The 13,305-nt window shown below is 34.1% G+C and overlaps 1 protein-coding gene across 6 annotated transcripts in view; it reads left to right on the top strand.

The window, feature by feature from the left end:
• The first annotated feature begins 10,503 nt into the window (after positions 1-10,503).
• Positions 10,504-13,305, top strand: part of Fur1 (Furin-like protease 1) — a 317,043-nt gene continuing 314,241 nt past the window's right edge. For 2 of the 6 annotated variants that reach the window (XM_073081973.1, XM_073081968.1), the window contains exon 1: positions 10,506-10,662. The gene's annotated coding sequence lies outside the window, so the exon portion shown is untranslated. Of the gene's footprint in view, positions 10,739-13,305 lie in introns of all 6 variants that reach the window. The other 4 variants (XM_073081972.1, XM_073081971.1, XM_073081970.1 and 1 more) reach the window with 4 other exon arrangements.

Here is a 13,305-nt window from a genome sequence, read left to right as displayed (position 1 = left end):
TCCAGCTGTCACCTGTGTGACGGAAGTGTATGGACAAGTTCCAACGTGTTTTATATTGCCAGCACATCGGCCCGTCAAAATCTCGTTGCCGCTCTAGCGGTCACGCCGATCTACTCGAAATATCGGCGGCCGGGATGACGGCGCTCGGGTGTCGAACGTGCGGTGGACAAGCGGCTTTAGTAGATGTATGTAATATTAAATATATGTACGCCACTCCGGCGCCGTCGTTAATTATTGGTATCGGCTCGGTGACGGTGTTGGTGGACAAACGGCGTAAGAAGGTACTTAATGCAACTGTTGAACTTTATTAAATAGGAATCTACCGGATGGTAAGTGGAAAATGCCGTCCATCGACATTTGTAATGGACCCTTGAGCAGGTCCGGCTTAAGGCATTTTAGGGCCCCATTGGATAGTAATAATTAAAAACATTTCAATTGAAATAAGTTAACCGTAGTTAATAGTAAATAGTTTAGATACGTATCGTGTAAGCGAAAATGTTGGCATTTCGGGGCCCTTCCCGAGTCAGGGGCCCCCTGTGCATATAGGTTAAAGACTAATAGAATAATAGTTTGTTAGTCATATAACCAGCAATATCATAAGTAATATAAATATTTTTAAATGTATTTCTGTGACTTAAGTAATTGTGATAACAAGAGGTAATTCGATTATCGTCAATAATTGTCATCTTTACTCAATTTTGAAAGTTTAATAAGTACTCGTTCAAGTGGAATCAAAGGTCAACGAGTAAATAACTTTAACTTGTAAGCTTCGCAATAAATATCAAATTCCGAACAAAATTTACACTAAGTGCCCACTTAAGTACTTAAGCTTTTTGATTGAAAAGCGTTAAAGTTAATTATTTGTTGTAATTCGCTAAACTTATAAGTATCTCCTTTAATAAAATAAGTTTCGAAAAATATAGGTAGGTATTTCTTATTAGAAATATTTATCTAAACCAAAGTCGATAAAATATAAAAGAAAGTGTAATAAATATTAAATAAGATTAATATGAAAATTATTCTTTGAGTTTAATTCCTTAACTAAGAGCTCAGATTAATTAAGAAAATATTTGTAAGGTAATAAGTCTTGTGCGCCTGATAAAAAATAATAGCAAATTACTGAATACGTTTCAAAATACAACATCAGCAGGCGTTATGTTATTTCAATTTAATGTGACTAATTTACTATTGAACTATGAACACAAAATTATGTTCAGTATTTATGGTATTTCTCTACGCCGCACAATCCACAATTATTAAATCTGTAGTATAATACCTATCATTGATTCAGGATCATTAGCCGACCCGACTCGACTTAGGGTCCTATCCGCTATATATAGCGAGCGTCCGGTATATAGCGCGCGGCAAAATTTCATATAGAAGATCAGGAGTCTTTTCCTTCACGTTTTTCATCGATCTGGGCGGCATAATCCAACTCCGCTACGTTTTAGAAGACGGGACCTTTATTTACCCCGATTTCGTTTTCAGTGAAAAACCCACGGCCAACGATTTCGTTGACATCCTTAAATTTAGCCTGTAACATCTAAAAGGTTACCTATATCCGACTTAGCTATAGTCGTTAGTTCAGCCTAACTAGCGTTTATGGACTTATGGGCAATTAAACAAGATTTACTTGTGTTGGGTGTTGCAACTTAAACCTCTAGGGCCGCGTTTCCCAACCTGTGGTCCACGAGTATATGTATGGGGGTCCGCGGTGTCATCTCCGGACCATACATAAATTGCTCATGCATAACAGTCGCTAAACGAAAAATCAGCAAACCAGTTTTATTAGAAAAAGTGATGTAAGCACACGGTATTTTAAAAAATTAAAAAAAAATGCCTCCAATGATGTATAACACTATTATTAATCTAAAAAATGAAAAAAAAAAACAAGAACAAAATACATAAATCGGTCTTTCAAATTATATTTTGGCGGGGATTGTTATTTTTTTTGCTCTTCATTTTATTAAGGGGGTCCGTGAAAAATGTGCTTGATTTCCTAAGGGTCCGTGGACTGAAAAAGGTTGGGAAACGCGGCTCTAGGGTACAACGCATCTTTGAACGAGTTGAGTTGGTAACAAATGTCAATGAACAGCAATAGCAAGTATGAGAACATATCATATAACATTAAATGAACTAAATTTTCATTTGCTATGTTTACTTGCTACAATAAAATTAACTTTATTTCTCATTAATCATCATCAATTAATTGTCTCATCCAGGGTCGGATTTGGGGAAAGGCAAGAAAGCGACTGCTCCGGGGCCCCCACAAGAGAGGGGCCCTAACAATAGAGAAAGATATATAGAAATTTCGATGGGTCAGCAACTGTAACTTCTTTTCACTAACAAACTAATACCAAACAGTATCTTATTGAATGTTTACTTGCACTAATTAATACATTCATTGTTGAGATAATTTTATTTACGTGCAATATTTTTTTGAAAGACTTGACGGAAGAACATGTACCCTTATAATTGTTCAGAAAATAATTAGGCGCTCCTTGGTTGCTCCAGGGCCTCCAGACTTCGAAATCCGGCCCTGTTCTCACCGCTTTGCTTAGGTCACCTATCAAATTGTTCAAGACCACAAAATGTTTATTAGTAGATATCATATAGCGTGCATTTTTTCTAGATCATAAACGGTCAGCAAATTCACAAAGTAGTAGGATGGATGACCGTCAGTGGTTTTCTTGTGTGCTTACATGCTTTTGACAACCCGCGTGGGCCGTGGTGGAGCAGTCTCACCGGTCTGACCCGGATCCCGGGTTCGATCCCCAGCCAGACATATATCCGAATGATTAATTTACGTTTGTGTTTCTGTGTCAGGATGTTTGTGTTTTTGTTCATGTCCCTATATGTCCACGGTACCCCCGACACAGAGAAACCTAGTGTGTGACTGTGAGTGTAAAAAGCGTTTTTAAAAAAAGCGTATTTTAAGCGTTTTCTGACTGCAAGTTAATCTAAATAGCCCAGTTATTTCTATTATTCGATACCCGTTCGTCACTAGTATAGATTATCTTCCTTCAATTAATTGAAGCGTTGTGAATTCTTCCAAGCCTTTACCAGTTGTTGGAGAGACCATGTATAGAAATGGGACAGCAAAAGATACAGGTAGTTTCTAAAACATATTTAACCGGGATACCTAGAGCGACGTAGGTGGTAACTGGTAGATGAGCGAGTAATGGACTTTTTATGTTGTCATTTGTGGCTAAACCAATGCCGTTAACGACGTTTAAAACGCGCTCCCCAAACACCGTATCGAGTCATGGCAATTTTATGGTTCTTTTACGGGAACTGTAAACTCCAAGGTCGATGGTCTATCTTGAACCGATAGAATAAATTAATACTTTAGTGATAATGTGATAGCTACACACAATGACATTTTATACTAGACACGTTATACGCCCACTAACTTAAGAGAAAACTTGAGCGAAACTGCTTTGATAGCACACATGCACGTTTTTTAATTTACTTACCTTTAACTACATAGACAAATGTTCTATAAGGGACAGAGATATTAGAACAATGTGATAAAAAAAGACAACTAGTGTTTGACCTTGCGTTTAAGTGTACGCAAACGTAAATATTGACCATGGAATATAGTGACCAATGATTACTTCAGTCAAAACGGGACATCGATTTTTTTATGTCAAATACTTTTTACTTGAAAAAATATAGTTAAAAATAATAAAAACACGCTTTTATGTTAAAATTACTAAAAAGTAGAAAATAATTTTCAATATAGGTATCATTTAAGGAACAGTAAATAGTATAATTGTGCAAAAAATGTGGGGCGCTTTATTAAAACTGATAAATGGAGCACCCCATGTTTTTTTTCACAATTATACTATTTACTGTTACTTAATTGACAATGGCAACGGTTCATTTCGGAGACAACGGCACGAAGCATCGAAAAAAGGGACTGTCCCGTAAAAACGGGACGTATGGTGGCTTTCCCATTGATCCGCATGCTTGTCAAAGACAAAGTAATAATGGAACAGAAGGTAAAAAATGTCCAAAACTGTCGATAATAGTTTTAGTATGTCGTTTACGTAGAAATGTTATAGTACAGTTTAACTAAATAAATTATTATTATATAAAAATATAATTTGAAAGAATGTATCTATACAGATGTATCGACTGGTTTAAAATATACGATTTAAAAATTGTTTATATTTATTATCATAGATTAGTAAATATTACTCACTCCTAACATGAAAATGTACCCAGTTTTGAGAATTGAAATAGTTGCGTAAAAAGTTTTCCCACGTCTCCGTGCTAAAATGTCTCTAAAATATTTGAAATAATTATTTATTTATTATGTAAATTACGCAGTATTAGTTATTTATTCGTAAATTTTCTCTAAAAATGTTTTTATTTGTCAAGAATTCAAAAAAGAACTTACTATTAAGCCGTTTGTGGCTTATTTCAATTTCAAGGCGGCGAAGTATCTTTACTAATCTATGTTTATTATTATCAGTTTTATTTTACACACGACCATTAATTGCAAAGTTGTGTAAATTTTATAAATGTACTAGCTGACCCAGCAAACATTGTGTTGCCATATAAATAAAAAAATGTTAAGGGTGAACAACCCTTATCACTTAAGAGATATGAGAAATAGATAGTAGCCAATTCTCAGACTTACTGAATATGCGTATAAATTTTGGTGAAAATCAGTAAAGCCGTTTCGCAGGAGTAGGTACAGAGTTACTAACATTGTGACATGAGAATTTTATATATAACATTCTAATTTTACCGTGTTTTTTTTAGGATTAATTTCTGGCTATACAAAGATTGTTTATTAAATTATGTTTAGGTTAAGGAAGAAATACGACCTTAATGATTGAAATATTTATTAAATTAAAGAAATTTTAAAATACCGTATACTATCCTATATAAATTTTATGGTAATATTTTTTATTATTTACCACAGGTATCGAAGGAAATTTAAAGATTAGGATACAGAATTTCCCATATATCGATTTTATTTTATTAAAATAAACCATAAAATGTTATATTTTGACTAAAAACACACTAATATAAAAATTAAGCAGTGGGATCTTAAACTATAACATACGACATATGAACATCGTCAGATTCAATAAAATGTCACTTCTGTTCTGTTGATCTATGACCATGCATTTTGCGTCTTTATCACTTTCATTGACAAAAACATACTTTGTCTCTTTCTGGTTACTCACGTAATCATGGCGGATCGAACACGAAAAATAAACAAAATTTAATAATTTCTCTTCATTTACGTGTGATAGGTGATTCCATGAAGTTTGTTTCTATTTCGAGCATAATTTTTGCATTTACGCATTGCACAAGAAGGCATTTTGAGGCTTTAAATTCAAAATAATGACGTTTAACGTGTTCAGTAACATTCGTGTGTATTACTACGCCGCGCGAGAGCGACTGGACTTGGCTGGAGTCGTTTTACACCACTTGCCGTATTTTGTATGTTTCAAGTTTTGCCCGCTTGTGGCGGATCTTTAGTTATAGATCAATGGCTACACATGGATTTCTCGGGAAAATTATTGTGAATAATCGATCGTTCGTATACTTAACGCGTTTAGTAGATAGGCCCATGTGGCGGAGCGTTTACCATAACTGTCTACATGCAGAGTTCCGGGTTCAATCCCGGCCCAAACCAGATTTCTAAATGTGGAATTATGTTTTCTGTTCTAGGTCATATTATCGTGGCAAGGAGTGTGGAAATCGTCTTTCTTCTACAGTAGGTTATCTGTAAGTTATATTAAAATTTATCTGAATACATTGAAATATTTATATTTTTATTAGATGCTATTATTTTTTTTCTGATACATGGTATTCAAAAAGTACCAACATAAATATCATTATATGTTTACCAAAGTTTCGACCTTAAATATTATTATAAATTTTAGGAAAAACATTTTTGTAAACTGATTTTGCAGTTTATATGTATAATTCCAATAATAATAGAGTCTATCCAATAACATTTACGATAACACTTTTTTGTTTATTTCATAAGTTCTATTAACTAAGTATTTCTATTGACATTCTCTTTTTCGATTCCATAATTTTTAAGTTTCTCACATTCTTAAATTATTCGCATTACCAGAATTTTCAATTTATTATTTTTTTAATTATTTTTTCTTCTTTAAAATAATCTACTTTTCAATAATAATATTCATAAGAATATAGTTTTCGACCATTTCCAGAATACTAACGCACAAAACTTCTATTGGGTAAGAAAACCTCTTGTGAAAACTTTACATTTTACTACCAGTAAAACTTGCCCCGACATTTACAACCATTGCACGGAAACCCGATGTGATATTTACGTAAAACTCACTACATAGTTCTTAGGCAAAGTTAAAGGAATTTGACGTTTTAGATCTAGCACAGACAAAATATATAGGTACTTTTAATGATCACAACGCTTCCTATGATAATTGATTAGGTACGAACATTCGATCATTTTGTTTATTTTTGATTTAAACTATAAAAGTTCTTAAAGAGTAGATTATTAATATCTCCTAACATAAAACAATATTTTATGTAAAAGCTTTTCTTTCACGCACTTTTTGTATAGTTCTAAATCTCTAATAGACCTTATAGTGTCATCGGCACAGTTTCCTAAGGTTTTAGTTTTATTCTCGATTAAGTAGCACTTTAATATAAATACTACTATATTCAAATACAGGGGCGGCTCTAGCTCGTGTAGCGCCCGTGTGCAATGAAACCCTGGCGCCCCCTAGGCCTGAAAGCGGCTATAACTATTCACTTTGCCGTCGTAACAAGAAAGTTTTTTCATATTCCAACAAGCTATTTTATAAGTAGGTATAGGGCCCATAGGGCGCTCGCGTTTGATAACTGCCGCGCTGGCTGGCCGCTTTTGTCATATCATTGTTGTACCATGATGGTCCAAGACGATGCTCTTAGCTGTCTCAGGGGGTGCCGCCCGCGTGCATTGCACACCCTGCACTATATAATATATAATAATACATTGTATGTAGCACATTTTAAGCATTTTAAGCCAATGCTTCTTTATAATGGATCGCCTATACAACTATATTTGGTTATAATAACACAGACTTCTGTAATTAAATAGTTCCAAATAAAGTAAATGTTTTCGTGTATAGATTCTATTAGGCACAATAATATTTTAGGTGAACGAGTGTGTCGTCTTTTTATTAAAAAAAAAACTATTTTCAAGTTTTATATTAATAAGTACATGAAAACTATGTTCTAACTTCTATAAATTTATATGAGTGTGAATGTACCTATGACTTATCTATGTATGAATATGACTTAATATAAAAGTGTTATAAAATTTAACAGAAAAAGATTGCGGTCTTTCTAATCTGATCTGATCTGAATTGATCTTAAAAGTCATATAGAAAGTGAGAGAATATGTGATACGCATTTTAAGGAGACCGGAATGCTTCACAGAATGCAAATGACACAGAGATCTGAAAGGCCAATCAATCGACATATTGTTAGCTTGAAATATCTACATTGCATTTTACGTATAAGACTCTTCCTGGACAGAACACAGCGACGTTATTAATAGATATTGCTGTAAACAAGATGATATAAGTGGGTTTGTGGATTACCGAACATTTTCTAAGTAAAAAAAAAACAAAAGTAAGTTTTCTAAGGAAATCCGATGGAAATTTTACGGATTTCCTTTGCCTCTCGACACGGATTTTGATTACCTATCCGCCAACGTCAGTGGTGCTAAAATATCATATTTATGGATCCTCAAGAAAGGTACGAAATATCTTATTTCACAAATCAGACCCGACCGAAATCTTACCTATTTCTTTAATGTATTCAACCCTCGTTTCCTCGCATGATACGTAATACGAAACCTCCCTTATAGGAAAATAGTACTCGTGTTTTAGTATTAGTTTACTTCGGATTGAGATCTACTCTAACATAACTGTTCGTGGACTGTGACATCACTTTAGATGTAATTTAGACTTATTCAACAATTTAGGTCAGCGGATAAGATCTTCGGATCTGAATTGAGGGTATAGAGACCGGTGGCTTATAGAAGCAAATTTGAGCTTGAAATCTTTGTCGTCCCACTGTGACCGAATTGCATCATATAGGTAAATCGTATAAGTACCTATTACCTACTCAAGTAGGTACATCACGTAGGAAAATAACAACAAGACAAGCTAAATTAAACTCAATCACAATATAAGAGTTAGGGTATCGTCATTGTTTCATTTGATTCATTATATTACTTTATTTTTGACGAGTTAAATGTTGTGACTTGCTACCAGTTGAGTTGTAACTTATTATGTTTCTGGAAATAGTAGATATTATGAGCGATCCATAGTACCAAATAGTAGTGTTTGACGATGAAGACAGAAGGTACAAAGACGTCGTCAACCATGTCAACTCATTACTGTCCCACTATTGAGAGAGTAGGCTCCACCGCACTAGCCAATACACACCCTTGAAATGTTTTCTTAGTCTAAGGAGAGCAGGTTACAGTCTGCGCCAAACTGCTAGTCTGCTTTGAAGTTGTTGCGAACAGGTGTAGTCATAAAATTTGCTATGGCGACGCGATTCATTCCTATATTCAGAGCGGACTAGCAGTTGTACACGAACTAGGTAACCCCACGACGCTGTTTCATCGTTATTAAGCAAGTAATAAGTAAGTTACTTAGTATAGGTACGTAATATTTGTCATACACATAATATAAAAAACTCGAAAGCTCGCCTGGGACTCGAAATTTACACTTACAGTTTCTAAACACCATGGAACAGAAAAAACAAACTTGCTCTTCTCTTCTATGCTAAACACTACGTTATTATTGACGCTGAAGGTGATGTACGTGTATCTCATTTAAATTGATATCAGATCCACCCAGTATCGAAAATCGAGTAATAAAAAGCCACAAACCCTAGGGCTACTACACCGCTAACGTAGTTTTCAGACGGTCGTTGACATGGCAATAAAAAGTTTACATTACGGTCGCAAGCTTGCCAAAAATATGCCGTTACAGTTAGTATGTAGGTATAACGTGTATTAACTAATGGTACGTATCAGATTTTATTATTAGCGTTATAGGCATAAAACGTATGTTAAAGTTCAATTAGGATAATAAATATAGTAGCTGAATAGTTCTTTACTAGCTTTTGTTTTTGCTGATTTTATCATAAATTTTTGCGTAGATACCCAAGTACGGCATATAACATATATATTAGATTATACAATGCCCTTACAGCGCCCGTAAGTTTAATACTTAAGAGTATTACACGTAACGTTGTGTAATACTCTTGAGTTAAGGTAATACTTAAATAATTTTATAATTGGTGAATCTTTGATTAACCTTGATAGAATAATTAAGAAGTTTGGTTAGGAAAGGACAGTCATTCTTTTATCTAGTATCAGGTTATACAACTCTATGAAATATAACGTCTATGAAATATTTAGTAAGAACTAGGTATCTACTTTTGTTTAACATAAAAAGAGAATCTGGCCTTCTCAAAAATATGACTGTCTTATGTCTTATGTAAGATAATAATAAGGAGTAACATAGTATTTACTATTTGTCTTAAAAGCCAATGTTATCACACTCTGGGTTACCACTTAAATGAGTTTTTGGACACAACATAAAGAATAATTAGTATAACATTTAATCGCTATTAAAGATAACAGCAATTAATATTTAAATTTAGGTACCATATAACACTTGTTAGGTTAAAAGGTTATCAAAATAAAAATAAACTTTTGTAAGGTAAACAACAATGGCCTTTTTGACCCATAGGTACTTGAGAAGTTGCGTACTATGAGTGATATCTTATTACAAGTGCCAAAATAGTATTTTGTTACAATTCATAATTACACTAAACGTAGGTACTTATTTCGCCACGCCAAGTTGGGTCGAAAAAGACATAGTTAATATATAAACGAGGTAGTAGTTTTTTATGCGAGTCCAATATTGAGTAGATCTATAGGTATAGCTTCAAGAAACGATCTAATGTAGGTACATTAACAGTCTCTGGGATAAATTATTGTGTATATATTCTGCTGGTATTCTCTCTGCTACTATTGTAAAGTTTTATTATAATCGGTTTGACTATACGTGTAAGCATCACGAGTGTTTAAGTAAACGGTGTTCTTCTCTTAAGGATCAATAAGTAGGTCAAATACGTATATAGGTATATTATAGATTATGTGGTACATCCACATTTCTTATAATGATAATGATATTCTTCAGATTAATATATAAATTGTAATCTGTTGATTTATAAGTAAATCTAGAATTTAAACCATACTTAAATATATGTAATTGATGAATTATATTTTTCATTGTACTGAAATATTATCGTAGGTACACGTAAGAAAAATGTTAACTCGAAGAGTTGAAAAAATATATATTATTAAAAGTATTATACGCTATGAAACTACGTTTCCTAAATTACGGGTAAAGTTTTTGAGGTTGGCAAGTCTTGCGTCGTCTGAGCTCCAATCGCTGCGAGCGGCCAGGCGAGAGCAAGTGAAACGAATCAGTCAGCATCACGTGCGCGAACGTGACGGGTGTGTTTTGCGTCGCCCTGTGTCGATATTCACGCGCCACTTGACACTCGTGTCGAGCAATATAATGACTGTAGTGTGTTACTGTGTAACGTAGTGGATGTTGCTGCCAACTTGTACGTGAGAAACACCCTTTGAATTGGCTCTAATATTAGCCAAAAATGATAATAACAGTGAGGCGGGATGCGAGAGGTGAACGCTCGTCACAGCGGCGCCGACTCTCACCGGCTACTATTGTCTAAAGTGCCACGGAATCTTGGTCCTTCCCATCGGATTCCATCGATGAAACATCCGTCTCACGTTGTGGGCTGCACGCGAAATACCCGGGCTGGCGATTACTCACAAAACGAATTGTTTACACAACGCACCAATGGAAACAGATAAGATAACTGTCTTCTGTCTTTGACAATTTATATTGTGCTCTAATTTATTCTCGTGGCCAATATGATATTTAATACAGCCAGTAAAAGCGAGCTATGCGTAATCCAAGTGATAGTTTATTGCATTTTCCTAACTGTAAATATTGTTGTTAGTCGACCGATGACTGCGTACGCATATGATTGTCTGGCCCACTTGTGTAGTTAATTTGTTTATTTTAATCTTTGAGTAAATAAAACATAGCTCGAAGAAACCTGAAGTATCGAAATGCCGATTACTTATTAAAATCCTTAGTCATATTCTCCGAAGACTACGTTGGCAAATTGCTGCCTATTTACTTAAGTGAATTGTGCAGAGGCAGAAAAATGATCACAACGATTTGTTTATTACAATTGTCTACATGTTTTGCACATTATTTTATTCCTACACAAAGTGGGTACAACTAAATTACATTGTCATTATATAAATGTAAATGAATATCTAATTAATGAATTAAAATATTAAAGTATTAGACTTATAACGTTAATTAACATTTTGGCTGACATAAAAAGATAAGAGTATCTACCTACCTTCGTTTCATCCTTAACTAACTGCACATTTTTTGCTACTTATTCTTTTAGATTAGGGCAAATAAAACAAAAACATTGCAACTAAATTACTCGAATCGGTTTTTGTTACAAACAATTCAAAATAATACCTATAAGTTTTAATGACTGCACCGAGTAAAATACCTGTTTTTAAAAATGTTCTTACGAATACCAAACTTATGTTTTGATCGTCATTCTATCACAATATTTATGCAAGGAAAATGTAAATCAAAATCAGTATTAAATATGTACTTAAACTAAACGTACGTAAAGCTACATCACGGTAAGTAAAAGTCTGTGATGTTAAATTTTATTGTAAGTAATAGTCAACTGCAACTTTTACCAGTACCATTAGTTATTCGTGCTATTTCAAAGAAAATAGTAGGTATGTGCAAAATTATCTTCTCGGTCAAGAACCTTGCAGCGAGATAAAACGAGACAATTGTTTCTGTCGATACACCGACCTTTTTGTATTTAACTTATCAATCCTATTACGATAACATTGTTGAACGGAACACTTTCCTAAGACGGTGCCCTCAGAACGAAATATGACCAACATTTTGTTAAACATAGTAGTTATGTTTGACCAAAAAATATTCGTGGATAGTTCTCTAATTTTGACTTTGTCCTTGTATTTAAAGTGAGATCATTTAGGGAAAACTAAAAGGTAACTAAATGTAATTAAACGATTATTATTCAGATCCAAATATAAATTTTGATATGTGATGGCTTTATTAATTGAACATTATTTGTTGCACAAAAATACCCACGACTGTAACTTTCGAACGATATTTTCATTAAAAAAGGATTTATGTGTTTATTATTTGGGTCTGAAAAGTATCGCCGCACCTATTGTCTCATAGGAGTGGTCGTGACTCGTATTAGTCTGAAGAACGTGATAGCATCAGAATATGAACTTCAGTCTTATTAATAGTTATCCTAAATAAGATCATAGTGACCACTTAATACAGAGAAATATAATACACCAAAATGGAATGGCCACCAAATCATTAAAGCTAGATAACGTAGAACATGTAGGTACATTTTTTTGCAAAATATTACCGACATTAATACGGTATCCGGTTTATTGATATATCTTTGTAAGCTTAATACAGTTTCTTATCGTGTGTACAGTTGAATGGTTCAGTAGTTCAGGATCACGTTGACTGAAGCCAAATATAATCCGTAACAATTGAACCGATGCGACTGTCAGTCGACACAATGTGCTTCTGTTACATACGCGATATATAGAGCATCTTGTTAGTACAATCGAATATGTACAATCAAGAAGAAAAATGTTATACCGATAGATACGAAAACTATTTGTCTATATTATTGTGTATATATTTGAAATATAAAACACATACCTCTCAGCCTCAGGTCAAAAAATAGAGCTATTAGAATAGGCAAGTCTGGCATTGAAAAGGTTTACTTTATGAATAAATCCTACAGTGATCCGCTTATCTTTTATCATATTTGCGTAGATTAGTGCAATATACACATGTCTTTCGAGTAATAAACGCTGCGAGATACATAAAAGATTAGGCAATTTCAGCAGAAAGCCACGTCACTGCAAAGGACGAAAGTGGCATTAAGCGTAAGTTTTGTTTTTAATCCGGGCCAAGCGTCGTCTGGCCAAGGATTTGATTAATGAAAGGCCAGTGATGCGATAATGAAGTGTTATAGAGGGCTGGCAGCTTAATGTTGTCCTTGGTGCGTACTTGACCCACTTGTCGTGGACTTGTAACAGCCGACCGGCGAACTTTTAACGAGGGCCATTTTTACGCTAATATC

The sequence above is a fragment of the Epargyreus clarus genome, unplaced genomic scaffold, assembly GCF_041222505.1.
Source record: "Epargyreus clarus isolate Ecla_fem2 unplaced genomic scaffold, WU_Ecla_fem_2.2 ptg000017l, whole genome shotgun sequence".
NCBI classification, from domain to species: domain Eukaryota; kingdom Metazoa; phylum Arthropoda; class Insecta; order Lepidoptera; family Hesperiidae; genus Epargyreus; species Epargyreus clarus.
The sequence above is the reverse complement of the archived record's forward strand: the minus strand, read 5'-3'. Positions and strand labels throughout refer to the sequence as shown.